The sequence below is a fragment of the Parasteatoda tepidariorum genome, chromosome 2 (genome assembly GCF_982258835.1).
Source record: "Parasteatoda tepidariorum strain Cologne lab strain chromosome 2, Ptep-v5.0, whole genome shotgun sequence".
NCBI lineage: Eukaryota > Metazoa > Arthropoda > Arachnida > Araneae > Theridiidae > Parasteatoda > Parasteatoda tepidariorum.
Genome location: NC_141756.1, coordinates 47,559,952 through 47,587,778, shown reverse-complemented (window position 1 = coordinate 47,587,778; position 27,827 = coordinate 47,559,952). Strand labels below are relative to the sequence as shown.

Below are 27,827 nucleotides of genomic sequence, written 5' to 3'. Positions count from 1 at the left end.
TAGAAGTAAAAAAAGGGATCGCCCGAACAGGGACTCGAACCCTGGACCGTTAGGTTAAAAGCCTAACGCTCTACCGACTGAACTATCCGGGCTCAATCCTTTAGTGCCGATAAACAGATAAAATATTATAAGTATAAATAGAAGAAAGAGAAAGAATCGCCCGATTGCGGAAGACACATAAAATATTCCAAGTATAAAATACAAGTTAAAAAAGGGATCGCCCGAACAGAGACTCGATCCCTGGACCGTTAGGCTAAAATTCTAATGCTCTACCGAAAGAGCTATCCGGGCTCAATCCGTTAGTGCCGATAAATAGATAAAATATTATAAGTATAAAATAGAAGAAAGAGAAAGAATCGCCCGATCGCGGAAGACAGATAAATTATTCCAAGCATAAAATACAAGTAAAAAAAGGGATCGCCCGATCAGGGACTCGAACCCTGGACCGTTAGGTTAAAAGCCTAACGCTCTACCGACTGAGCTATCCGGGCTCAATCCGTTAGTGCCGATAAACAGATAAAATATTATAAGTGTAAAATAGAAGAAAGAGAAAAAATCGCCCGATTGCGGAAGACAGATAAAATATTCCAAGTATAAAATACAAGTAAAAAAAGAGATCGCCCGAACAGGCACTCGAACCCTGGAGCGTTAGGTTAAAAGCCTAACGCTCTACCGACTGAGCTATCCGGGCTCAATCCGTTAGTGCCGATAAATAGATAAAATATTATAAGTATAAAATAGAAGAAAGAGAAAGAATCTCCCGATCATGGAAGGCGGACAAAATATTCCAAGTATAAAATACAAGTAAAAGAAGAGATCGCCCGAACAGGGACTCGAACCCTGGACCGTTAGGTTAAAAGCATAACGCTCTACCGACTGAGCTATCCGGGCTCAATCCGTTAGTACCGATAAACAGATAAAATATTATAAGTATAAAATAGAAGAAAGAGAAAGAATCGCCCGATCGCGGAAGACAGATAGAATTTTCCAAGTATAAAATAGAAGTAAAAAAAGGGATCGCCCGAACAGGGACTCGAACCCTGGACCGTTAGGTTTAAAGCCTAACGCTCTACCGACTGAGCTATCCGGGCTCAATGCGTTAGTTCCGATAAAAAGATAAAATATTAAAAGTATAAAATAGAAGAAAGAGAAAGAATCGCCCGATCGCGGAAGACAGATAGAATTTTCCAAGTATAAAATACAAGTTAAAAAAGGGATCGCCCGAACAGAGACTCGATCCCTGGACCGTTAGGCTAAAATTCTAATGCTCTACCGAAAGAGCTATCCGGGCTCAATCCGTTAGTGCCGATAAATAGATAAAATATTATAAGTATAAAATAGAAGAAAGAGAAAGAATCGCCCGATCGCGGAAGACAGATAAATTATTCCAAGCATAAAATACAAGTAAAAAAAGGGATCGCCCGATCAGGGACTCGAACCCTGGACCGTTAGGTTAAAAGCCTAACGCTCTACCGACTGAGCTATCCGGGCTCAATCCGTTAGTGCCGATAAACAGATAAAATATTATAAGTATAAAATCGAAGAAAGAGAAAGAATCTCCCGATCGCGGAAGGCAGAAAAAATATTCCAAGTATAAAATACAAGTAAAAAAAGAGATCGCCCGATTAGGGACTCGAACCCTGGACCGTTAAGTTATAAGCCTAACGCTCTACCGACTGAACTATCCGGGCTCAATCCGTTTCTGCCGATAAACAGATAAAATATTATAAGTGTAAAATAGAAGAAAGAGAAAAAATCGCCCGATTGCGGAAGACAGATAAAATATTCCAAGTATAAAATACAAGTAAAAAAAGAGATCGCCCGAACAGGGACTCGAACCCTGGAACGTTAGGTTAAAAGCCTAACGCTCTACCGACTGAGCTATCCGGGCTCAATCCGTTAGTGCCGATAAATAGATAAAATATTATAAGTATAAAATAGAAGAAAGAGAAAGAATCTCCCGATCATGGAAGGCAGACAAAATATTCCAAGTATAAAATACAAGTAAAAAAAGAGATCGCCCGAACAGGGACTCGAACCCTGGACGTTAGGTTAAAAGCATAACGCTCTACCGACTGAGCTATCCGGGCTCAATCCGTTAGTACCGATAAACAGATAAAATATTATAAGTATAAAATAGAAGAAAGAGAAAGAATCGCCCGATCGCGGAAGACAGATAGAATTTTCCAAGTATAAAATAGAAGTAAAAAAAGGGATCGCCCGAACAGGGACTCGAACCCTGGACCGTTAGGTTAAAAGCCTAACGCTCTACCGACTGAGCTATCCGGGCTCAATGCGTTAGTTCCGATAAAAAGATAAAATATTAAAAGTATAAAATAGAAGAAAGAGAAAGAATCGCCCGATCGCGGAAGACAGATAGAATTTTCCAAGTATAAAATAGAAGTAAAAAAAGGGATCGCCCGAACAGGGACTCGAACCCTGGACCGTTAGGTTAAAAGCCTATCGCTCTACCGACTGAACTATCCGGGCTCAATCCTTTAGTGCCGATAAACAGATAAAATATTATAAGTATAAAATAGAAGAAAGAGAAAGAATCGCCCGATCGCGGAAGACAGATAAATTATTCCAAGTATAAAATACAAGTAAAAAAAGGGACCGCCCGAACAGGGACTCGAACCCTGGACCGTTAGGTTAAAAGCCTAACGCTCTACCGACTGAGCTATCCGGGCTCAATCCGTTAGTGCCGATAAACAGATAAAATATTATAAGTATAAAATCGAAGAAAGAGAAAGAATCTCCCGATCGCGGAAGGCAGAAAAAATATTCCAAGTATAAAAAGAGATCGCCCGAACAGGGACTCGAACCCTGGACCGTTAAGTTATAAGCCTAACGCTCTACCGACTGAACTATCCGGGCTCAATCCGTTTGTGCCGATAAACAGATAAAATATTATAAGTGTAAAATAGAAGAAAGAGAAAGAATCGCCCGATTGCGGATGACAGATAAAATATTCCAAGTATAAAATACAAGTAAAAAAAGAGATCGCCCGAACAGGGACTCGAAGCCTGGAACGTTAGGTTAAAAGCCTAACGCTCTACCGACTGAGCTATCCGGGCTCAATCCGTTAGTGCCGATAAATAGATAAAATATTATAAGTATAAAATAGAAGAAAGAGAAAGAATCTCCCGATCATGGAAGGCAGACAAAATATTCCAAGTATAAAATACAAGTAAAATAAGAGATCGCCCGAACAGGGACTCGAACCCTGGTTCGTTAGGTTAAAAGCATAACGCTCTACCGACTGAGCTATCCGGGCTCAATCCTTTAGTGCCGATAAACAGATAAAATATTATAAGTATAAAATACAAGAAAGAGAAAGAATCGCCCGATTGCGGAAGACAGATAAAATATTCCAAGTATAAAATACAAGTAAAAAAAGAGATCGCCCGAACAGGGACTCGAACCCTGGACCGTTAGGCTAAAAGCCTAATGCTCTACCGACTGAGCTATCCGGGCTCAATCCGTTAGTGCCGATAAACAGATAAAATATTATAAGTATAAAATAGAAGGAAGAGAAAGAATCGCCCGATCGCGGAAGACAGATAGAATTTTCCAAGTATAAAACAGAAGTAAAAAAATGGATCGCCCGAACAGGCACTCGAACCCTGGAGCGTTAGGGTAAAAGCCTAACGCTCTACCGACTGAGCTATCCGGGCTCAATCCGTTAGTGCCGATAAATAGATAAAATATTATAAGTATAAAATAGAAGAAAGAGAAAGAATCTCCCGATCATGGAAGGCGGACAAAATATTCCAAGTATAAAATACAAGTAAAAGAAGAGATCGCCCGAACAGGGACTCGAACCCTGGACCGTTAGGTTAAAAGCATAACGCTCTACCGACTGAGCTATCCGGGCTCAATCCGTTAGTACCGATAAACAGATAAAATATTATAAGTATAAAATAGAAGAAAGAGAAAGAATCGCCCGATCGCGGAAGACAGATAGAATTTTCCAAGTATAAAATAGAAGTAAAAAAAGGGATCGCCCGAACAGGGACTCGAACCCTGGACCGTTAGGTTTAAAGCCTAACGCTCTACCGACTGAGCTATCCGGGCTCAATGCGTTAGTTCCGATAAAAAGATAAAATATTAAAAGTATAAAATAGAAGAAAGAGAAAGAATCGCCCGATCGCGGAAGACAGATAGAATTTTCCAAGTATAAAATACAAGTTAAAAAAGGGATCGCCCGAACAGAGACTCGATCCCTGGACCGTTAGGCTAAAATTCTAATGCTCTACCGAAAGAGCTATCCGGGCTCAATCCGTTAGTGCCGATAAATAGATAAAATATTATAAGTATAAAATAGAAGAAAGAGAAAGAATCGCCCGATCGCGGAAGACAGATAAATTATTCCAAGCATAAAATACAAGTAAAAAAAGGGATCGCCCGATCAGGGACTCGAACCCTGGACCGTTAGGTTAAAAGCCTAACGCTCTACCGACTGAGCTATCCGGGCTCAATCCGTTAGTGCCGATAAACAGATAAAATATTATAAGTATAAAATCGAAGAAAGAGAAAGAATCTCCCGATCGCGGAAGGCAGAAAAAATATTCCAAGTATAAAATACAAGTAAAAAAAGAGATCGCCCGATTAGGGACTCGAACCCTGGACCGTTAAGTTATAAGCCTAACGCTCAACCGACTGAACTATCCGGGCTCAATCCGTTTCTGCCGATAAACAGATAAAATATTATAAGTGTAAAATAGAAGAAAGAGAAAAAATCGCCCGATTGCGGAAGACAGATAAAATATTCCAAGTATAAAATACAAGTAAAAAAAGAGATCGCCCGAACAGGGACTCGAACCCTGGAACGTTAGGTTAAAAGCCTAACGCTCTACCGACTGAGCTATCCGGGCTCAATCCGTTAGTGCCGATAAATAGATAAAATATTATAAGTATAAAATAGAAGAAAGAGAAAGAATCTCCCGATCATGGAAGGCAGACAAAATATTCCAAGTATAAAATACAAGTAAAAAAAGAGATCGCCCGAACAGGGACTCGAACCCTGGACGTTAGGTTAAAAGCATAACGCTCTACCGACTGAGCTATCCGGGCTCAATCCGTTAGTACCGATAAACAGATAAAATATTATAAGTATAAAATAGAAGAAAGAGAAAGAATCGCCCGATCGCGGAAGACAGATAGAATTTTCCAAGTATAAAATAGAAGTAAAAAAAGGGATCGCCCGAACAGGGACTCGAACCCTGGACCGTTAGGTTAAAAGCCTAACGCTCTACCGACTGAGCTATCCGGGCTCAATGCGTTAGTTCCGATAAAAAGATAAAATATTAAAAGTATAAAATAGAAGAAAGAGAAAGAATCGCCCGATCGCGGAAGACAGATAGAATTTTCCAAGTATAAAATAGAAGTAAAAAAAGGGATCGCCCGAACAGGGACTCGAACCCTGGACCGTTAGGTTAAAAGCCTATCGCTCTACCGACTGAACTATCCGGGCTCAATCCTTTAGTGCCGATAAACAGATAAAATATTATAAGTATAAAATACAAGAAAGAGAAAGAATCACCAGATTGCGGAAGAAAGATAAAATATTCCAAGTATAAAATACAAGTAAAAAAAGAGATCGCCCGAACAGGGACTCGAACCCTGAACCGTTAGGTTAAAAGCCTAACGCTCTACCGACTGAGCTATCCGGGCGCAATCCGTTAGTGCCGATAAACAGATAAAATATTATAAGTATAAAATAGAAGAAAGAGAAAGAATCGCCCGATCGCGGAAGACAGATAGAATTTTCCAAGTATAAAATAGAAGTAAAAAAAGGGATCGCCCGAACAGGGACTCGAACCCTGGACCGTTAGGTTAAAAGCCTAACGCTCTACCGACTGAGCTATCCGGGCTCAATCCGTTAGTTCCGATAAACAGATAAAATATTAAAAGTATAAAATAGAAGAAAGAGAAAGAATCGCCCGATCGCGGAAGACAGATAGAATTTTCCAAGTATAAAATAGAAGTAAAAAAATGGATCGCCCGAACAGGGACTCGAACCCTGGACCGTTAGGTTAAAAGCCTAACGCTCTACCGACTGAACTATCCGGGCTCAATCCTTTAGTGCCGATAAACAGATAAAATATTATAAGTATAAAATACAAGAAAGAGAAAGAATCGCCCGATTGCGGAAGACACATAAAATATTCCAAGTATAAAATACAAGTAAAAAAAGAGATCGCCCGAACAGGGACTCGAACCCTGGACCGTTAGGTTAAAAGCCTAACGCTCTACCGACTGAGCTATCCGGGCTCAATCCGTTAGTGCCGATAAACAGATAAAATATTATAAGTATAAAATAGAAGGAAGAAAAAGAATCGCCCGATCGCGGAAGACAGATAGAATTTTCCAAGTATAAAATACAAGTTAAAAAAGGGATCGCCCGAACAGAGACTCGATCCCTGGACCGTTAGGCTAAAATTCTAATGCTCTACCGAAAGAGCTATCCGGGCTCAATCCGTTAGTGCCGATAAATAGATAAAATATTATAAGTATAAAATAGAAGAAACAGAAAGAATCGCTCGATCGCGGAAGACAGATAAATTATTCCAAGTATAAAATACAAGTAAAAAAAGGGATCGCCCGAACAGGGACTCGAACCCAGGACCGTTAGGTTAAAAGCCTAACGCTCTACCGACTGAGCTATCCGGGCTCAATCCGTTAGTGCCGATAAACAGATAAAATATTATAAGTATAAAATCGAAGAAAGAGAAAGAATCTCCCGATCGCGGAAGGCAGAAAAAATATTCCAAGTATAAAATACAAGTAAAAAAAGAGATCGCCCGAACAGGGACTCGAACCCTGGAACGTTAGGTTAAAAGCCTAACGCTCTACCGACTGAGCTATCCGGGCTCAATCCGTTAGTGCCGATAAACAGATAAAATATTATAAGTATAAAATAGAAGAAAGAGAAAGAATCGCCCGATCGCGGAAGACAGATAAATTATTCCAAGTATAAAATACAAGTAAAAAAAGGGACCGCCCGAACAGGGACTCGAACCCTGGACCGTTAGGTTAAAAGCCTAACGCTCTACCGACTGAGCTATCCGGGCTCAATCCGTTAGTGCCGATAAACAGATAAAATATTATAAGTATAAAATCGAAGAAAGAGAAAGAATCTCCCGATCGCGGAAGGCAGAAAAAATATTCCAAGTATAAAAAGAGATCGCCCGAACAGGGACTCGAACCCTGGACCGTTAAGTTATAAGCCTAACGCTCTACCGACTGAACTATCCGGGCTCAATCCGTTTGTGCCGATAAACAGATAAAATATTATAAGTGTAAAATAGAAGAAAGAGAAAGAATCGCCCGATTGCGGATGACAGATAAAATATTCCAAGTATAAAATACAAGTAAAAAAAGAGATCGCCCGAACAGGGACTCGAAGCCTGGAACGTTAGGTTAAAAGCCTAACGCTCTACCGACTGAGCTATCCGGGCTCAATCCGTTAGTGCCGATAAATAGATAAAATATTATAAGTATAAAATAGAAGAAAGAGAAAGAATCTCCCGATCATGGAAGGCAGACAAAATATTCCAAGTATAAAATACAAGTAAAATAAGAGATCGCCCGAACAGGGACTCGAACCCTGGTTCGTTAGGTTAAAAGCATAACGCTCTACCGACTGAGCTATCCGGGCTCAATCCTTTAGTGCCGATAAACAGATAAAATATTATAAGTATAAAATACAAGAAAGAGAAAGAATCGCCCGATTGCGGAAGACAGATAAAATATTCCAAGTATAAAATACAAGTAAAAAAAGAGATCGCCCGAACAGGGACTCGAACCCTGGACCGTTAGGCTAAAAGCCTAATGCTCTACCGACTGAGCTATCCGGGCTCAATCCGTTAGTGCCGATAAACAGATAAAATATTATAAGTATAAAATAGAAGGAAGAGAAAGAATCGCCCGATCGCGGAAGACAGATAGAATTTTCCAAGTATAAAACAGAAGTAAAAAAATGGATCGCCCGAACAGGGACTCGAACACTGGACCGTTAGGTTAAAAGCCTAACGCTCTACCGACTGAACTATCCGGGCTCAATCCTTTAGTGCCGATAAACAGATAAAATATTATAAGTATAAAATACAAGAAAGAGAAAGAATCGCCCGATTGCGGAAGACACATAAAATATTCCAAGTATAAAATACAAGTAAAAAAAGAGATCGCCCGAACAGGGACTCGAACCCTGGACCGTTAGGTTAAAAGCCTAACGCTCTACCGACTGAGCTATCCGGGCTCAATCCGTTAGTGCCGATAAACAGATAAAATATTATAAGTATAAAATAGAAGGAAGAGAATGAATCGCCCGATCGCGGAAGACAGATAGAATTTTCCAAGTATAAAATACAAGTTAAAAAAGGGATCGCTCGAACAGAGACTCGATCCCTGGACCGTTAGGCTAAAATTCTAATGCTCTACCGAAAGAGCTATCCGGGCTCAATCCGTTAGTGCCGATAAATAGATAAAATATTATAAGTATAAAATAGAAGAAAAAAGAAAGAATCGCCCGATCGCGGAAGACAGATAAATTATTCCAAGTATAAAATACAAGTAAAAAAAGGGATCGCCCGAACAGGGACTCGAACCCTGGACCGTTAGGTTAAAAGCCTAACGCTCTACCGACTGAGCTAACCGGGCTCAATCCGTTAGTGCCGATAAACAGATAAAATATTATAAGTATAAAATCGAAGAAAGAGAAAGAATCTCCCGATCGCGGAAGGCAGAAAAAATATTCCAAGTATAAAATACAAGTAAAAAAAGAGATCGCCTGAACAGGGACTCGAACCCTGGACCGTTAAGTTATAAGCCTATCGCTCTACCGACTGAACTATCCGGGCTCAATCCGTTTGTGCCGATAAACAGATAAAATATTATAAGTATAAGATAGAAGAAAGAGAAAGAATCGCCCGATTGCGGAAGACAGATAAAATATTCCAAGTATAAAATACAAGTAAAAAAAGAGATCGCCCGAACAGGGACTCGAACCCTGGACCGTTAGGTTAAAAGCCTAACGCTCTACCGACTGAGCTATCCGGGCTCAATCCGTTAGTGCCGATAAACAGATAAAATATGATAAGTATAAAATCGAAGAAAGAGAAAGAATCTCCCGATCGCGGAAGGCAGAAAAAATATTCCAAGTATAAAATACAAGTAAAAAAAGAGATCGCCCGAACAGGGACTCGAACACTGGACCGTTAAGTTATAAGCCTAACGCTCTACCGACTGAACTATCCGGGCTCAATCCGTTTGTGCCGATAAACAGATAAAATATTATAAGTGTAAAATAGAAGAAAGAGAAAGAATCGCCCGATTGCGGAAGACAGATAAAATATTCCAAGTATAAAATACAAGTAAAAAAAGAGATCGCCCGAACAGGGACTCGAACCCTGGACCGTTAGGTTAAAAAGCCATACGCTCTACTGACTGAGCTATCCGGGCTCATTCCGTTTGTGCCGATAAACAGTTAAAATATTATAAGTATAAAATAGAAGTAAGAAAAATAATCGCCCGATCACGGAAGACAGATAAAATATTCCAAGTATAAAATACAAGTAAAAAAAGGGATCGAATGAACAGGGACTCGAACCCTGGACCGTCAGGTTAAAAGTCTACCGCTCTACCGACTGAGCTGTCTGGGCTCATTCCGTTTGTGAAGATAAACAGATAAAGTATTATAAGTATAAAATAGAAGTAAGAAAAATAATCGCCCGATCGCGGAAGACAGATAAAATATTCCAAGTATAAAATACAAGTGAAAAAAGTGATCGCCCAAACAGGGACTCGAACCCTGGCCCGTCAGGTTAAAAGCCTAACGCTCTACCGACTGAGCTGTCTGGGCTCATTCCGTTTGTGCCGATAAACAGATAAAATATTATAAGTATAAAATAGAAGAAAGAAAAATAATCGCCCGATAGCGGAAGACAGATAAAATATTCCAAGTATAAAATACAAGTGAAAAAAGGAATCGCCCGAACAGGGACTCGAACCCGGGACAGTTAGGTTAAAAGCCTAACGCTCTAGCGACTGAGCTAACCGGGCTCATTCCGTTTGTGCCGATAAACAGATAAAATATTATAAGTATAAAATAGAAGAATAAAAAATAATCACCCGATCGCGAAAGACAGATAAAATATTCCAAGTATAAAATACAAGTAAAAAAGGGATTCGCCCGAACAGGGACTCGAACCCTGGACCGTTAGGTTAAAAATCTAACGCTCTACCGACTGAGCTATCCGGGCTCATTCCGTTTGTGCCGATAAACAGATAAAATATTATAAGTATAAAATAGAAGAAAGAAAAATAATCGCCCGATCGCGGAAGACAGATAAAATATTCCAAGTATAAAAAGAAATCGCCCGAACAGGGACTTGAACCCTGAACCGTTAGGTTAAAAGCCTAACGCTCTACCGACTGAGCTATCCGGGCTCATTCCGTTTGTGCCGATTAACAGATAAAATAATATAAGTATAAAATAGAAGTAAGAAAAATAAACGCCCGATCGCGGAAGACAAATAAAATATTCCAAATACAAAATACAAGTAAAAAAAGGGATCGCCCAAACAGGGCTTCGAACCCTGTACCGTTAGGTTAAAATCCTAACGCTCAACCGACTGAGCTATCCGGGGTCATTCCGTTTTTGCCGATAAACAGATAAAATATTATAAGTATAAAATAGAAGTAAGAAAAATAATCGCCCGATCGCGGAAGACAGATAAAATATTCCAAGTACAAAATACAAGTAAAAAAATGGATCGCCCGAACAGGGCCTCGAACCCTGGACCGTTAGGTTAAAATCCTAACGCTCTACCGACTGAGCTATCCGGGCTCATTCCGTTCGTTCCGATAAACAGATATAATATTATAAGTATAAAATAGAAGAAAGAGAAAGAATCTCCCGATCGCGGAAGGCAGAAAAAATATTCCAAGTATAAAATACAAGTAAAAAAAGAGATCGCCCGATTAGGGACTCGAACCCTGGACCGTTAAGTTATAAGCCTAACGCTCTACCGACTGAACTATCCGGGCTCAATCCGTTTGTGCCGATAAACAGATAAAATATTATAAGTGTAAAATAGAAGAAAGAGAAAAAATCGCCCGATTGCGGAAGACAGATAAAATATTCCAAGTATAAAATACAAGTAAAAAAAGAGATCGCCCGAACAGGGACTCGAACCCTGGAGCGTTAGGTTAAAAGCCTAACGCTCTACCGACTGAGCTATCCGGGCTCAATCCGTTAGTGCCGATAAATAGATAAAATATTATAAGTATAAAATAGAAGAAAGAGAAAGAATCTCCCGATCATGGAAGGCAGACAAAATATTCCAAGTATAAAATACAAGTAAAAGAAGAGATCGCCCGAACAGGGACTCGAACCCTGGACCGTTAGGTTAAAAGCATAACGCTCTACCGACTGAGCTATCCGGGCTCAATCCGTTAGTACCGATAAACAGATAAAATATTATAAGTATAAAATAGAAGAAAGAGAAAGAATCGCCCGATCGCGGAAGACAGATAGAATTTTCCAAGTATAAAATAGAAGTAAAAAAAGGGATCGCCCGAACAGGGACTCGAACCCTGGACCGTTAGGTTAAAAGCCTAACGCTCTACCGACTGAGCTATCCGGGCTCAATGCGTTAGTTCCGATAAAAAGATAAAATATTAAAAGTATAAAATAGAAGAAAGAGAAAGAATCGCCCGATCGCGGAAGACAGATAGAATTTTCCAAGTATAAAATAGAAGTAAAAAAAGGGATCGCCCGAACAGGGACTCGAACCCTGGACCGTTAGGTTAAAAGCCTAACGCTCTACCGACTGAACTATCCGGGCTCAATCCGTTAGTTCCGATAAACAGATAAAATATTAAAAGTATAAAATAGAAGAAAGAGAAAGAATCGCCCGATCAAGGAAGACAGATAGAATTTTCCAAGTATAAAATAGAAGTAAAAAAATGGATCGCCCGAACAGGGACTCGAACCCTGGACCGTTAGGTTAAAAGCCTAACGCGCTACCGACTGAACTATCCGGGCTCAATCCTTTAGTGCCGATAAACAGATAAAATATTATAAGTATAAAATACAAGAAAGAGAAAGAATCGCCCGATTGCGGAAGACACATAAAATATTCCAAGTATAAAATACAAGTAAAAAAAGAGATCGCCCGAACAGGGACTCGAACCCTGGACCGTTAGGTTAAAAGCCTAACGCTCTACCGACTGATCTATCTGGGCTCAATCCGTTAGTGCCGATAAACAGATAAAATATTATAAGTATAAAATAGAAGGAAGAGAAAGGATCGCCCGATCGCGGAAGACAGATAGAATTTTCCAAGTATAAAATACAAGTTAAAAAAGGGATCGCCCGAACAGAGACTCGATCCCTGGACCGTTAGGCTAAAATTCTAATGCTCTACCGAAAGAGCTATCCGGGCTCAAACCGTTAGTACCGATAAATAGATAAAATATTATAAGTATAAAATAGAAGAAAGAGAAAGAATCTCCCGATCATGGAAGGCAGACAAAATATTCCAAGTATAAAATACAAGTAAAAAAAGAGATCGCCCGAACAGGGACTCGAACCCTGGACCGTTAGGTTAAAAGCATAACGCTCTACCGACTGAGCTATCCGGGCTCAATCCGTTAGTACCGATAAACAGATAAAATATTATAAGTATAAAATAGAAGAAAGAGAAAGAATCTCCCGATCGCGGAAGGCAGATAGAATTTTCCAAGTTTAAAATAGAAGTAAAAAAAGGGATCGCCCGAACAGGGACTCGAACCCTGGACCGTTAGGTTAAAAGCCTAACGCTCTACCGACTGAACTATCCGGGCTCAATCCTTTAGTGCCGATAAACAGATAAAATATTATAAGTATAAATAGAAGAAAGAGAAAGAATCGCCCGATTGCGGAAGACACATAAAATATTCCAAGTATAAAATACAAGTTAAAAAAGGGATCGCCCGAACAGAGACTCGATCCCTGCACCGTTAGGCTAAAATTCTAATGCTCTACCGAAAGAGCTATCCGGGCTCAATCCGTTAGTGCCGATAAATAGATAAAATATTATAAGTATAAAATAGAAGAAAGAGAAAGAATCGCCCGATCGCGGAAGACAGATAAATTATTCCAAGCATAAAATACAAGTAAAAAAAGGGATCGCCCGATCAGGGACTCGAACCCTGGACCGTTAGGTTAAAAGCCTAACGCTCTACCGACTGAGCTATCCGGGCTCAATCCGTTAGTGCCGATAAACAGATAAAATATTATAAGTGTAAAATAGAAGAAAGAGAAAAAATCGCCCGATTGCGGAAGACAGATAAAATATTCCAAGTATAAAATACAAGTAAAAAAAGAGATCGCCCGAACAGGCACTCGAACCCTGGAGCGTTAGGTTAAAAGCCTAACGCTCTACCGACTGAGCTATCCGGGCTCAATCCGTTAGTGCCGATAAATAGATAAAATATTATAAGTATAAAATAGAAGAAAGAGAAAGAATCTCCCGATCATGGAAGGCGGACAAAATATTCCAAGTATAAAATACAAGTAAAAGAAGAGATCGCCCGAACAGGGACTCGAACCCTGGACCGTTAGGTTAAAAGCATAACGCTCTACCGACTGAGCTATCCGGGCTCAATCCGTTAGTACCGATAAACAGATAAAATATTATAAGTATAAAATAGAAGAAAGAGAAAGAATCGCCCGATCGCGGAAGACAGATAGAATTTTCCAAGTATAAAATAGAAGTAAAAAAAGGGATCGCCCGAACAGGGACTCGAACCCTGGACCGTTAGGTTTAAAGCCTAACGCTCTACCGACTGAGCTATCCGGGCTCAATGCGTTAGGTCCGATAAAAAGATAAAATATTAAAAGTATAAAATAGAAGAAAGAGAAAGAATCGCCCGATCGCGGAAGACAGATAGAATTTTCCAAGTATAAAATACAAGTTAAAAAAGGGATCGCCCGAACAGAGACTCGATCCCTGGACCGTTAGGCTAAAATTCTAATGCTCTACCGAAAGAGCTATCCGGGCTCAATCCGTTAGTGCCGATAAATAGATAAAATATTATAAGTATAAAATAGAAGAAAGAGAAAGAATCGCCCGATCGCGGAAGACAGATAAATTATTCCAAGCATAAAATACAAGTAAAAAAAGGGATCGCCCGATCAGGGACTCGAACCCTGGACCGTTAGGTTAAAAGCCTAACGCTCTACCGACTGAGCTATCCGGGCTCAATCCGTTAGTGCCGATAAACAGATAAAATATTATAAGTATAAAATCGAAGAAAGAGAAAGAATCTCCCGATCGCGGAAGGCAGAAAAAATATTCCAAGTATAAAATACAAGTAAAAAAAGAGATCGCCCGATTAGGGACTCGAACCCTGGACCGTTAAGTTATAAGCCTAACGCTCTACCGACTGAACTATCCGGGCTCAATCCGTTTGTGCCGATAAACAGATAAAATATTATAAGTGTAAAATAGAAGAAAGAGAAAAAATCGCCCGATTGCGGAAGACAGATAAAATATTCCAAGTATAAAATACAAGTAAAAAAAGAGATCGCCCGAACAGGGACTCGAACCCTGGAACGTTAGGTTAAAAGCCTAACGCTCTACCGACTGAGCTATCCGGGCTCAATCCGTTAGTGCCGATAAATAGATAAAATATTATAAGTATAAAATAGAAGAAAGAGAAAGAATCTCCCGATCATGGAAGGCAGACAAAATATTCCAAGTATAAAATACAAGTAAAAAAAGAGATCGCCCGAACAGGGACTCGAACCCTGGACGTTAGGTTAAAAGCATAACGCTCTACCGACTGAGCTATCCGGGCTCAATCCGTTAGTACCGATAAACAGATAAAATATTATAAGTATAAAATAGAAGAAAGAGAAAGAATCGCCCGATCGCGGAAGACAGATAGAATTTTCCAAGTATAAAATAGAAGTAAAAAAAGGGATCGCCCGAACAGGGACTCGAACCCTGGACCGTTAGGTTAAAAGCCTAACGCTCTACCGACTGAGCTATCCGGGCTCAATGCGTTAGTTCCGATAAAAAGATAAAATATTAAAAGTATAAAATAGAAGAAAGAGAAAGAATCGCCCGATCGCGGAAGACAGATAGAATTTTCCAAGTATAAAATAGAAGTAAAAAAAGGGATCGCCCGAACAGGGACTCGAACCCTGGACCGTTAGGTTAAAAGCCTATCGCTCTACCGACTGAACTATCCGGGCTCAATCCTTTAGTGCCGATAAACAGATAAAATATTATAAGTATAAAATACAAGAAAGAGAAAGAATCACCAGATTGCGGAAGAAAGATAAAATATTCCAAGTATAAAATACAAGTAAAAAAAGAGATCGCCCGAACAGGGACTCGAACCCTGAACCGTTAGGTTAAAAGCCTAACGCTCTACCGACTGAGCTATCCGGGCGCAATCCGTTAGTGCCGATAAACAGATAAAATATTATAAGTATAAAATAGAAGAAAGAGAAAGAATCGCCCGATCGCGGAAGACAGATAGAATTTTCCAAGTATAAAATAGAAGTAAAAAAAGGGATCGCCCGAACAGGGACTCGAACCCTGGACCGTTAGGTTAAAAGCCTAACGCTCTACCGACTGAGCTATCCGGGCTCAATCCGTTAGTTCCGATAAACAGATAAAATATTAAAAGTATAAAATAGAAGAAAGAGAAAGAATCGCCCGATCGCGGAAGACAGATAGAATTTTCCAAGTATAAAATAGAAGTAAAAAAATGGATCGCCCGAACAGGGACTCGAACCCTGGACCGTTAGGTTAAAAGCCTAACGCTCTACCGACTGAACTATCCGGGCTCAATCCTTTAGTGCCGATAAACAGATAAAATATTATAAGTATAAAATACAAGAAAGAGAAAGAATCGCCCGATTGCGGAAGACACATAAAATATTCCAAGTATAAAATACAAGTAAAAAAAGAGATCGCCCGAACAGGGACTCGAACCCTGGACCGTTAGGTTAAAAGCCTAACGCTCTACCGACTGAGCTATCCGGGCTCAATCCGTTAGTGCCGATAAACAGATAAAATATTATAAGTATAAAATAGAAGGAAGAAAAAGAATCGCCCGATCGCGGAAGACAGATAGAATTTTCCAAGTATAAAATACAAGTTAAAAAAGGGATCGCCCGAACAGAGACTCGATCCCTGGACCGTTAGGCTAAAATTCTAATGCTCTACCGAAAGAGCTATCCGGGCTCAATCCGTTAGTGCCGATAAATAGATAAAATATTATAAGTATAAAATAGAAGAAACAGAAAGAATCGCTCGATCGCGGAAGACAGATAAATTATTCCAAGTATAAAATACAAGTAAAAAAAGGGATCGCCCGAACAGGGACTCGAACCCAGGACCGTTAGGTTAAAAGCCTAACGCTCTACCGACTGAGCTATCCGGGCTCAATCCGTTAGTGCCGATAAACAGATAAAATATTATAAGTATAAAATCGAAGAAAGAGAAAGAATCTCCCGATCGCGGAAGGCAGAAAAAATATTCCAAGTATAAAATACAAGTAAAAAAAGAGATCGCCCGAACAGGGACTCGAACCCTGGAACGTTAGGTTAAAAGCCTAACGCTCTACCGACTGAGCTATCCGGGCTCAATCCGTTAGTGCCGATAAACAGATAAAATATTATAAGTATAAAATAGAAGAAAGAGAAAGAATCGCCCGATCGCGGAAGACAGATAAATTATTCCAAGTATAAAATACAAGTAAAAAAAGGGACCGCCCGAACAGGGACTCGAACCCTGGACCGTTAGGTTAAAAGCCTAACGCTCTACCGACTGAGCTATCCGGGCTCAATCCGTTAGTGCCGATAAACAGATAAAATATTATAAGTATAAAATCGAAGAAAGAGAAAGAATCTCCCGATCGCGGAAGGCAGAAAAAATATTCCAAGTATAAAAAGAGATCGCCCGAACAGGGACTCGAACCCTGGACCGTTAAGTTATAAGCCTAACGCTCTACCGACTGAACTATCCGGGCTCAATCCGTTTGTGCCGATAAACAGATAAAATATTATAAGTGTAAAATAGAAGAAAGAGAAAGAATCGCCCGATTGCGGATGACAGATAAAATATTCCAAGTATAAAATACAAGTAAAAAAAGAGATCGCCCGAACAGGGACTCGAAGCCTGGAACGTTAGGTTAAAAGCCTAACGCTCTACCGACTGAGCTATCCGGGCTCAATCCGTTAGTGCCGATAAATAGATAAAATATTATAAGTATAAAATAGAAGAAAGAGAAAGAATCTCCCGATCATGGAAGGCAGACAAAATATTCCAAGTATAAAATACAAGTAAAATAAGAGATCGCCCGAACAGGGACTCGAACCCTGGTTCGTTAGGTTAAAAGCATAACGCTCTACCGACTGAGCTATCCGGGCTCAATCCTTTAGTGCCGATAAACAGATAAAATATTATAAGTATAAAATACAAGAAAGAGAAAGAATCGCCCGATTGCGGAAGACAGATAAAATATTCCAAGTATAAAATACAAGTAAAAAAAGAGATCGCCCGAACAGGGACTCGAACCCTGGACCGTTAGGCTAAAAGCCTAATGCTCTACCGACTGAGCTATCCGGGCTCAATCCGTTAGTGCCGATAAACAGATAAAATATTATAAGTATAAAATAGAAGGAAGAGAAAGAATCGCCCGATCGCGGAAGACAGATAGAATTTTCCAAGTATAAAACAGAAGTAAAAAAATGGATCGCCCGAACAGGGACTCGAACACTGGACCGTTAGGTTAAAAGCCTAACGCTCTACCGACTGAACTATCCGGGCTCAATCCTTTAGTGCCGATAAACAGATAAAATATTATAAGTATAAAATACAAGAAAGAGAAAGAATCGCCCGATTGCGGAAGACACATAAAATATTCCAAGTATAAAATACAAGTAAAAAAAGAGATCGCCCGAACAGGGACTCGAACCCTGGACCGTTAGGTTAAAAGCCTAACGCTCTACCGACTGAGCTATCCGGGCTCAATCCGTTAGTGCCGATAAACAGATAAAATATTATAAGTATAAAATAGAAGGAAGAGAATGAATCGCCCGATCGCGGAAGACAGATAGAATTTTCCAAGTATAAAATACAAGTTAAAAAAGGGATCGCTCGAACAGAGACTCGATCCCTGGACCGTTAGGCTAAAATTCTAATGCTCTACCGAAAGAGCTATCCGGGCTCAATCCGTTAGTGCCGATAAATAGATAAAATATTATAAGTATAAAATAGAAGAAAAAAGAAAGAATCGCCCGATCGCGGAAGACAGATAAATTATTCCAAGTATAAAATACAAGTAAAAAAAGGGATCGCCCGAACAGGGACTCGAACCCTGGACCGTTAGGTTAAAAGCCTAACGCTCTACCGACTGAGCTAACCGGGCTCAATCCGTTAGTGCCGATAAACAGATAAAATATTATAAGTATAAAATCGAAGAAAGAGAAAGAATCTCCCGATCGCGGAAGGCAGAAAAAATATTCCAAGTATAAAATACAAGTAAAAAAAGAGATCGCCTGAACAGGGACTCGAACCCTGGACCGTTAAGTTATAAGCCTATCGCTCTACCGACTGAACTATCCGGGCTCAATCCGTTTGTGCCGATAAACAGATAAAATATTATAAGTATAAGATAGAAGAAAGAGAAAGAATCGCCCGATTGCGGAAGACAGATAAAATATTCCAAGTATAAAATACAAGTGAAAAAAGTGATCGCCCAAACAGGGACTCGAACCCTGGCCCGTCAGGTTAAAAGCCTAACGCTCTACCGACTGAGCTGTCTGGGCTCATTCCGTTTGTGCCGATAAACAGATAAAATATTATAAGTATAAAATAGAAGAAAGAAAAATAATCGCCCGATAGCGGAAGACAGATAAAATATTCCAAGTATAAAATACAAGTGAAAAAAGGAATCGCCCGAACAGGGACTCGAACCCGGGACAGTTAGGTTAAAAGCCTAACGCTCTAGCGACTGAGCTAACCGGGCTCATTCCGTTTGTGCCGATAAACAGATAAAATATTATAAGTATAAAATAGAAGAATAAAAAATAATCACCCGATCGCGAAAGACAGATAAAATATTCCAAGTATAAAATACAAGTAAAAAAGGGATTCGCCCGAACAGGGACTCGAACCCTGGACCGTTAGGTTAAAAATCTAACGCTCTACCGACTGAGCTATCCGGGCTCATTCCGTTTGTGCCGATAAACAGATAAAATATTATAAGTATAAAATAGAAGAAAGAAAAATAATCGCCCGATCGCGGAAGACAGATAAAATATTCCAAGTATAAAAAGAAATCGCCCGAACAGGGACTTGAACCCTGAACCGTTAGGTTAAAAGCCTAACGCTCTACCGACTGAGCTATCCGGGCTCATTCCGTTTGTGCCGATTAACAGATAAAATAATATAAGTATAAAATAGAAGTAAGAAAAATAAACGCCCGATCGCGGAAGACAAATAAAATATTCCAAATACAAAATACAAGTAAAAAAAGGGATCGCCCGAACAGGGCTTCGAACCCTGTACCGTTAGGTTAAAATCCTAACGCTCAACCGACTGAGCTATCCGGGGTCATTCCGTTTTTGCCGATAAACAGATAAAATATTATAAGTATAAAATAGAAGTAAGAAAAATAATCGCCCGATCGCGGAAGACAGATAAAATATTCCAAGTACAAAATACAAGTAAAAAAATGGATCGCCCGAACAGGGCCTCGAACCCTGGACCGTTAGGTTAAAATCCTAACGCTCTACCGACAGAGCTATCCGGGCTCATTCCGTTCGTTCCGATAAACAGATATAATATTATAAGTATAAAATAGAAGTAAGAAAATTAATCGCCCGATCGCGGAGGACAGATAAAATATTCCAAGTACAAAATACAAGTTAAAAAAGGGATCGCCCGAACAGGGCCTCGAACCCTGGACCGTTAGGTTAAAATCCTAACGCTCTACCGACTGAGCTATCCGGGCTCATTCCGTTTGTGCCGATAAACAGATAAAATATTATAAGTATAAAATAAAAGTAAGAAAAATAATTGCCAGATCGCGGAAGACGGATAAAATATTCCAAGTATAAAATACAAGTAAAAAAAGGGATCGCCCGAACAGGGACTCGAACCCTGGACCGTTAGGTTAAAAAGCCAAACGCTCTACCGACTGAGCTATCCGGGCTCATTCCGTTTGCGCCGATAAACAGATAAAATATTATAAGTATAAAATAGAAGTAAGAAAATTAATCGCCCGATCGCAGAAGACAGATAAAATATTCCAAGTATAAAATACAAGTAAAAAAAGGGATCACCCGCTCGAAACCTGGACAGTTAGGTTAAAAGCCTAACGCTCTACCGACTGAGCTATCCAGGCTCATTCCTTTTGTGCCGATAAACAGATAAAATATTATAAGTATAAAATAGAAGTAAGAAAAATAATGGCCCGATCGCGGAAGACAGATAAAATATTCCAAGTAAAAAATACAAGTAAAAAAAGGGATCGAACGAATAGGGACTCGAACCCTGGACCGTTAGGTTAAAAGCCTAACGCTCTACCGACTGAACTATCAGGGCTCATTTCGTTTGTGCCGATAAACAGATAAAATATTATAAGTATAAAATGGAAGTAAGAAAAATAATCGCCCGATCGCGGAAGACTGATAAAATATTCCAAGTGTAAAATACAAGTTAAAAAAGGGATCGCCCGAGCAGGTACTCGAACCCTGGACCGTTAGGTTAAAAAGCCAAACGCTCTACCGACTGAGCTATCCGGGCTCATTCCGTTTGTGCCGATAAACAGATAAAATATTATAAGTATATAATAGAAGTTAGAAAATTAATCGCCCGATCGCGTAAGACAGATAAAATATTCCAAATATAAAATACAAGCAAAAAAAGGGATCGCCTGAACAGGGACTCGAACCCTGGATCGTTAGGTTAAAAGCCAACGCTCTACCGACTGAGCTATCCGAGCTCTTTCCGTTTGTGCCGATAAACAGATAAAATATTATAAGTATAAAATAGAAGTAAGAAAAATAATCGCCCGATCGCGTAAGACAGATAAAATATTCCAATTACAAAATACAAGTAAAAAATGGGATCGCCTGAACAGGGACTCGAACCCTGGATCGTTAGGTTAAAAGCCAACGCTCTACCGACTGAGCTATCCGAGCTAATTCCGTTTGTGCCGATAAACAGATAAAATATTATAAGTATAAAATAGAAGTAAGAAAAATAATCGCCCGATCGCGTAAGACAGATAAAATATTCCAAATATAAAATACAAGCAAAAAAAGGGATCGCCTGAACAGGGACTCGAACCCTGGATCGTTAGTTTAAAAGCCAACGCTCTACCGACTTAGCTATCCGAGCTCATTCCGTTTGTGCCGATAAACAGATAAAATATTATAAGTATAAAATAGAAGTAAGAAAAATAATCGCCCGATCGCGTAAGACAGATAAAATATTCCAAGTACAAAATACAAGTAAAAAAAGGGATCGCCTGAACAGGGACTCGAACCCTGGATCGTTAGGTTAAAAGCCAACGCTCTACCGACTGAGCTATCCGAGCTCATTCCGTTTGTGCCGATAAACAGATAAAATATTATAAGTATAAAATAGAAGTAAGAAAAATAATCGCCCGATCGCGTAAGACAGATAAAATATTCCAAATATAAAATACAAGCAAAAAAAGGGATCGCCTGAACAGGGACTCGAACCCTGGATCGTTAGGTTAAAAGCCAACGCTCTACCGACTGAGCTATCCGAGCTCATTCCGTTTGTGCCGATAAACAGATAAAATATTATAAGTATAAAATAGAAGTAAGAAAAATAATCGCCCGATCGCGTAAGACAGATAAAATATTCCAAGTATAAAATACAAGCAAAAAAAGGGATCGCCTGAACAGGGACTCGAACCCTGGATCGTTAGGTTAAAAGCCAACGCTCTACCGACTGAGCTATCCGAGCTCATTCCGTTTGTGCCGATAAACAGATAAAATCTTATAAGTATAAAATAGAAGTAAGAAAAATAATCGCCCGATCGCGTAAGACAGATAAAATATTCCAAGTACAAAATACAAGTAAAAAAAGTGATCGCCTGAACAGGGACTCGAACCCTGGATCGTTAGGTTAAAAGCCAACGCTCTACCGACTGAGCTATCCGAGCTCATTCCGTTTGTGCCGCTAAACAGATAAAATATTATAAGTATAAAATAGAAGTAAGAAAAATAATCGCCCGATCGCGTAAGACAGATAAAATATTCCAAATATAAAATACAAGCAAAAAAAGGGATCGCCTGAACAGGGACTCAAACCCTGGATCGTTAGGTTAAAAGCCAACGCTCTACCGACTGAGCTATCCGAGCTCATTCCGTTTGTGCCGATAAACAGATAAAATATTATAAGTATAAAATAGAAGTAAGAAAAATAATCGCCCGATCGCGTAAGACAGATAAAATATTCCAAGTACAAAATACAAGTAAAAAAAGGGATCGCCTGAACAGGGACTCGAACCCTGGATCGTTAGGTTAAAAGCCAACGCTCTACCGACTGAGCTATCCGAGCTCATTCCGTTTGTGCCGATAAACAGATAAAATATTATAAGTATAAAATAGAAGTAAGAAAAATAATCGCCCGATCGCGTAAGACAGATAAAATATTCCAAGTACAAAATACAAGTAAAAAAAGGGATCGCCTGAACAGGGACTCGAACCCTGGATCGTTAGGTTAAAAGCCAACGCTCTACCGACTGAGCTATCCGAGCTCATTCCGTTTGTGCCGATAAACAGATAAAATATTATTAGTATAAAATAGAAGTAAGAAAAATAATCGCCCGATCGCGTAAGACAGATAAAATATTCCAAGTACAAAATACAAGTAAAAAAAGGGATCGCCTGAACAGGGACTCGAACCCTGGATCGTTAGGTTAAAAGCCAACGCTCTACCGACTGAGCTATCCGAGCTCATTCCGTTTGTGCCGATAAACAGATAAAATATTATAAGTATAAAATAGAAGTAAGAAAAATAATCGCCCGATCGCGTAAGACAGATAAAATATTCCAAATATAAAATACAAGCAAAAAAAGGGATCGCCTGAACAAGGACTCGAACCCTGGATCGTTAGGTTAAAAGCCAACGCTCTACCGACTGAGCTATCCGAGCTCATTCCGTTTGTGCCGATAAACAGATAAAATATTATAAGTATAAAATAGAAGTAAGAAAAATAATCGCCCGATCGCGTAAGACAGATAAAATATTCCAAGTACAAAATACAAGTAAAAAAAGGGATCGCCTCAACAGGGACTCGAACCCTGGATCGTAAGGTTAAAAGCCAACGCTCTACCGACTGAGCTATCCGAGCTCATTCCGTTTGTGCCGATAAACAGATAAAATATTATAAGTATAAAATAGAAGTAAGAAAAATAATCGCCCGATCGCGTAAGACAGATAAAATATTCCAAATATAAAATACAAGCAAAAAAAGGGATCGCCTGAACAGGGACTCGAACCCTGGATCGTTAGGTTAAAAGCCAACGCTCTACCGACTGAGCTATCCGAGCTCATTCCGTTTGTGCCGATAAACAGATAAAATATTATAAGTATAAAATAGAAGTAAGAAAAATAATCGCCCGATCGCGTAAGACAGATAAAATATTCCAAGTACAAAATACAAGTAAAAAAAGGGATCGCCTGAACAGGGACTCGAACCCTGGATCGTTAGGTTAAAAGCCAACGCTCTACCGACTGAGCTATCCGAGCTCATTCCGTTTGTGCCGATAAACAGATAAAATATTATAAGTATAAAATAGAAGTAAGAAAAATAATCGCCCGATCGCGTAAGACAGATAAAATATTCCAAATATAAAATACAAGCAAAAAAAGGGATCGCCTGAAAAGGGACTCGAACCCTGGATCGTTAGGTTAAAAGCCAACGCTCTACCGACTGAGCTATCCGAGCTCATTCCGTTTGTGCTGATAAACAGATAAAATATTATAAGTATAAAATAGAAGTAAGAAAAATAATCGCCCGATCGCGTAAGACAGATAAAATATTCCAAGTACAAAATACAAGTAAAAAAAGGGATCGCCTGAACAGGGACTCGAACCCTGGATCGTTAGGTTAAAAGCCAACGCTCTACCGACTGAGCTATCCGAGCTCATTCCGTTTGTGCCGATAAACAGATAAAATATTATAAGTATAAAATAGAAGTAAGAAAAATAATCGCCCGATCGCGTAAGACAGATAAAATATTCCAAGTACAAAATACAAGTAAAAAAAGGGATCGCCTGAACAGGGACTCGAACCCTGGATCGTTAGGTTAAAAGCCAACGCTCTACCGACTGAGCTATCCGAGCTCATTCCGTTTGTGCCGATAAACAGATAAAATATTATAAGTATAAAATAGAAGTAAGAAAAATAATCGCCCGATCGCGTAAGACAGATAAAATATTCCAAGTACAAAATACAAGTAAAAAAAGGGATCGCCTGAACAGGGACTCGAACCCTGGATCGTTAGGTTAAAAGCCAACGCTCTACCGACTGAGCTATCCGAGCTCATTCCGTTTGTGCCGATAAACAGATTAAATATTATAAGTATAAAATAGAAGTAAGAAAAATAATCGCCCGATCGCGTAAGACAGATAAAATATTCCAAATATAAAATACAAACAAAAAAAAGATATCGCCCGAACAGGGACTCGAACCCTGGACCGTTAGGTTAAAAGCCTAACGCTTTACCGACTGAGCTATCCGGGCTTGTTCCATTTGTGCAGATAAACAGATAAAATATTATAAGTATAAAATAGAAGTAAGAAAAATAATCGCCCAATCGCGGAAGACAGATAAAATATTCCAAGTATAAAATACAAGTAAAAAAAGCGATCGCCCGAACAGGGACTCGAACCCTGGACCGTTAGCTTAAAAGCCTAACGCTCTACCGACTGTGCTATCCGGGCTCATTCCGTTTGTGCCGATAAACAGATAAAATATTATGAGTATAAAATAGAAGTAAGAAAAAGAATCGCCCGATTGCGGAAGACAGATAAAATATTCCAAGTATAAAATACAAGTAAAAAGAGGGATCGCCCGAACAGGGACTCGAACCCTGGACCATTAGGTTAAAAGCCAACGCTCTACCGACTGAGCTATCCGGTCTCATTCCGTTTGTGCCGATAAACAGATAAAATATTATAAGTATAAAATAGAAGTATGAAAAATAATCGCCCGATCGCGGAAGACAGATAAAATATTCCAAGTATAAAAAGGGATCGCCTGACCAGGGACTCGAACCCTGGAGCTCAGTCGGTTGAGCGTTAGGCTTTTAACCTAACGGTCCCAGGTTCGAGTCCCTGATCGGTCGATCCCTTTTTTTACGTGCATTTTTAACTTGGAATATTTTATCTGTCTTCCGCAATCGGGCGATTCTTTTTTTCACTTCTATTTTATACTTAGAATATTTTATCTGTTTATCTGCACAACCGGAATGAGCCCGGATAGCTCAGTCAGTAGAGCGTTAGGCTTTTAACCTAACGGTCCAGGGTTGGAGTCCCTGTTCGGGCGATCCCTTTTTATACATGGAATATTTTATGTATCTTCCGCAATCGGGCGATTCTTTTTTTTTACTTCTATTTTATACTTATAATATTCTAACTGTTTATCGGCACAAACGGAATAAGCCCTGATAGCTCAGTCGATAGAGCGTTAGGCTTTTATCCTAACGGTCCAGGATTCGAGTCCCTGTTCGGGAGATCTTTTTTTTTACTTGTATTTTATACTTGGAATATTTTATCTGTGATCCACAATCGGATGATTCTTTTGTTCACTTCTATTTTATACTTATAATATTTTATCTGTTTATCTGCACAAATGGAACAAGCCCGGATAGCTCAGTCGGTAGAGCGTTCGGGTTTTAACCTAACGGTCCAGGGTTCGAATCCCTGTTCGGGCGATCCCTTTTTTTACTTGTATTTCACACTTGGAATATTTTATCTGTCTTCCGTGAACGGGCGATTCTTTTTCTTACTTCTATTTTATACTTATAATATTTTATCTGTTTATCTGCACAAATGGAACAAGCCCGGATAGCTCAGTCGGTAGAGCGTTCGGGTTTTAACCTAAAGGTCCAGTGTTCGAATCCCTGTTCGGGGATCCCTTTTTTTACTTGTATTTTACACCTGGAATATTTTATTTGTCTTCCGCGAACGGGCGATTCTTTTTCTTACTTCTATTTTATACTTATAATATTTTATCTGTTTATCTGCACGAGCGGATTAAGCCCGGATAGCTCAGTCGGTAGAGCATTTGGCTATTAATCTAACGGTCCAGGGCTCGAACCCTTGCTCGGGCGATCCCTTTTTTTACTTGTATTTTACACCTGGAATATTTTATTTGTCTTCCGCGAACGGGCGATTCTTTTTCTTACTTCTATTTTATACTTATAATATTTTATCTGTTTATCTGCACGAACGGATTGAGCCCGGATAGCTCAGTCGGTAGAGCGTTAGGCTATTAATCTAACGGTCCAGGGCTCGAACCCTTGCTCGGGCGATCCCTTTTTTTACTTGTATTTTACACCTGGAATATTTTATTTGTCTTCCGCGAACGGGCGATTCTTTTTCTTACTTCTATTTTATACTTATAATATTTTATCTGTTTATCTGCACGAACGGATTGAGCCCGGATAGCTCAGTCGGTAGAGCGTTAGGCTATTAATCTAACGGTCCAGGGCTCGAACCCTTGCTCGGGCGATCCCTTTTTTTACTTGTATTTTACACCTGGAATATTTTATTTGTCTTCCGCGAACGGGCGATTCTTTTTCTTACTTCTATTTTATACTTATAATATTTTATCTGTTTATCTGCACGAACGGATTGAGCCCGGATAGCTCAGTCGGTAGAGCGTTAGGCTATTAATCTAACGGTCCAGGGCTCGAACCCTTGCTCGGGCGATCCCTTTTTTTACTTGTATTTTACACCTGGAATATTTTATTTGTCTTCCGCGAACGGGCGATTCTTTTTCTTACTTCTATTTTATACTTATAATATTTTATCTGTTTATCTGCACGAGCGGATTAAGCCCGGATAGCTCAGTCGGTAGAGCATTTGGCTATTAATCTAACGGTCCAGGGCTCGAACCCTTGCTCGGGCGATCCCTTTTTTTACTTGTATTTTACACCTGGAATATTTTATTTGTCTTCCGCGAACGGGCGATTCTTTTTCTTACTTCTATTTTATACTTATAATATTTTATCTGTTTATCTGCACGAACGGATTGAGCCCGGATAGCTCAGTCGGTAGAGCGTTAGGCTTTTAACCTAACGGTCAAGGGTTCGAGTCCCTGTTCGGGCGATCCCTTTTTTTACTTGTATTTTATACTCGGAAAATTCTATTTGTCTTCCGCGATCGGGCGATTCTTTCTCTTTCTTCTATTTTATACTTATAATATTTTATCTGTTTATCGGCACTAACGGATTGAGCCCGGATAGCTCAGTCGGTAGAGCGTTAGGCTTTTAACCTTACGGTCCAGGGTTTGAGTCCCTGTTCGGGTGATCCTTTTTTTTACTTCTATTTTATACTTGGAAAATTCTATCTGTCTTCCGCGAACGGGCGATTCTTTCTCTTTCTTCTATTTTATACTTATAATATTTTATCTGTTTATCGGCACTATCGCTTTGAGCCCGGGTAGCTCAGTCGGTAGAGCATTAGGCTTTTAACCTAACGTTCCAGGGTTCGAGACCCTGTTCGGGCGATCTCTTTTTTTACTTGTATTTTATACTTGGAATA

General features: G+C 39.6%; 9 non-coding genes across 9 annotated transcripts; 5 read left to right on the top strand and 4 right to left on the bottom strand.

Annotated features, from left to right (window-relative positions):
• Positions 1–2,804: 2,804 nt before the first annotated feature.
• Positions 2,805–2,877, bottom strand: TRNAI-UAU (transfer RNA isoleucine (anticodon UAU)). The gene has a single exon. It is a non-coding gene; the product is annotated as a tRNA-Ile (tRNA).
• Positions 2,878–7,190: 4,313 nt separating this feature from the next.
• On the bottom strand, positions 7,191–7,263 carry TRNAI-UAU (transfer RNA isoleucine (anticodon UAU)). Its single transcript has one exon. It is a non-coding gene; the product is annotated as a tRNA-Ile (tRNA).
• A 1,928-nt stretch (positions 7,264–9,191) lies between these two features.
• TRNAI-UAU (transfer RNA isoleucine (anticodon UAU)) lies at positions 9,192–9,264 on the bottom strand. The gene has a single exon. It is a non-coding gene; the product is annotated as a tRNA-Ile (tRNA).
• A 7,700-nt stretch (positions 9,265–16,964) lies between these two features.
• On the bottom strand, positions 16,965–17,037 carry TRNAI-UAU (transfer RNA isoleucine (anticodon UAU)). The gene has a single exon. It is a non-coding gene; the product is annotated as a tRNA-Ile (tRNA).
• A 9,282-nt stretch (positions 17,038–26,319) lies between these two features.
• TRNAN-AUU (transfer RNA asparagine (anticodon AUU)) lies at positions 26,320–26,392 on the top strand. The gene has a single exon. It is a non-coding gene; the product is annotated as a tRNA-Asn (tRNA).
• Positions 26,393–26,519: 127 nt separating this feature from the next.
• On the top strand, positions 26,520–26,592 carry TRNAN-AUU (transfer RNA asparagine (anticodon AUU)). The gene has a single exon. It is a non-coding gene; the product is annotated as a tRNA-Asn (tRNA).
• Positions 26,593–26,719: 127 nt separating this feature from the next.
• Positions 26,720–26,792, top strand: TRNAN-AUU (transfer RNA asparagine (anticodon AUU)). Its single transcript has one exon. It is a non-coding gene; the product is annotated as a tRNA-Asn (tRNA).
• A 127-nt stretch (positions 26,793–26,919) lies between these two features.
• TRNAN-AUU (transfer RNA asparagine (anticodon AUU)) lies at positions 26,920–26,992 on the top strand. Its single transcript has one exon. It is a non-coding gene; the product is annotated as a tRNA-Asn (tRNA).
• A 127-nt stretch (positions 26,993–27,119) lies between these two features.
• TRNAN-AUU (transfer RNA asparagine (anticodon AUU)) lies at positions 27,120–27,192 on the top strand. The gene has a single exon. It is a non-coding gene; the product is annotated as a tRNA-Asn (tRNA).
• Positions 27,193–27,827: the final 635 nt, after the last annotated feature.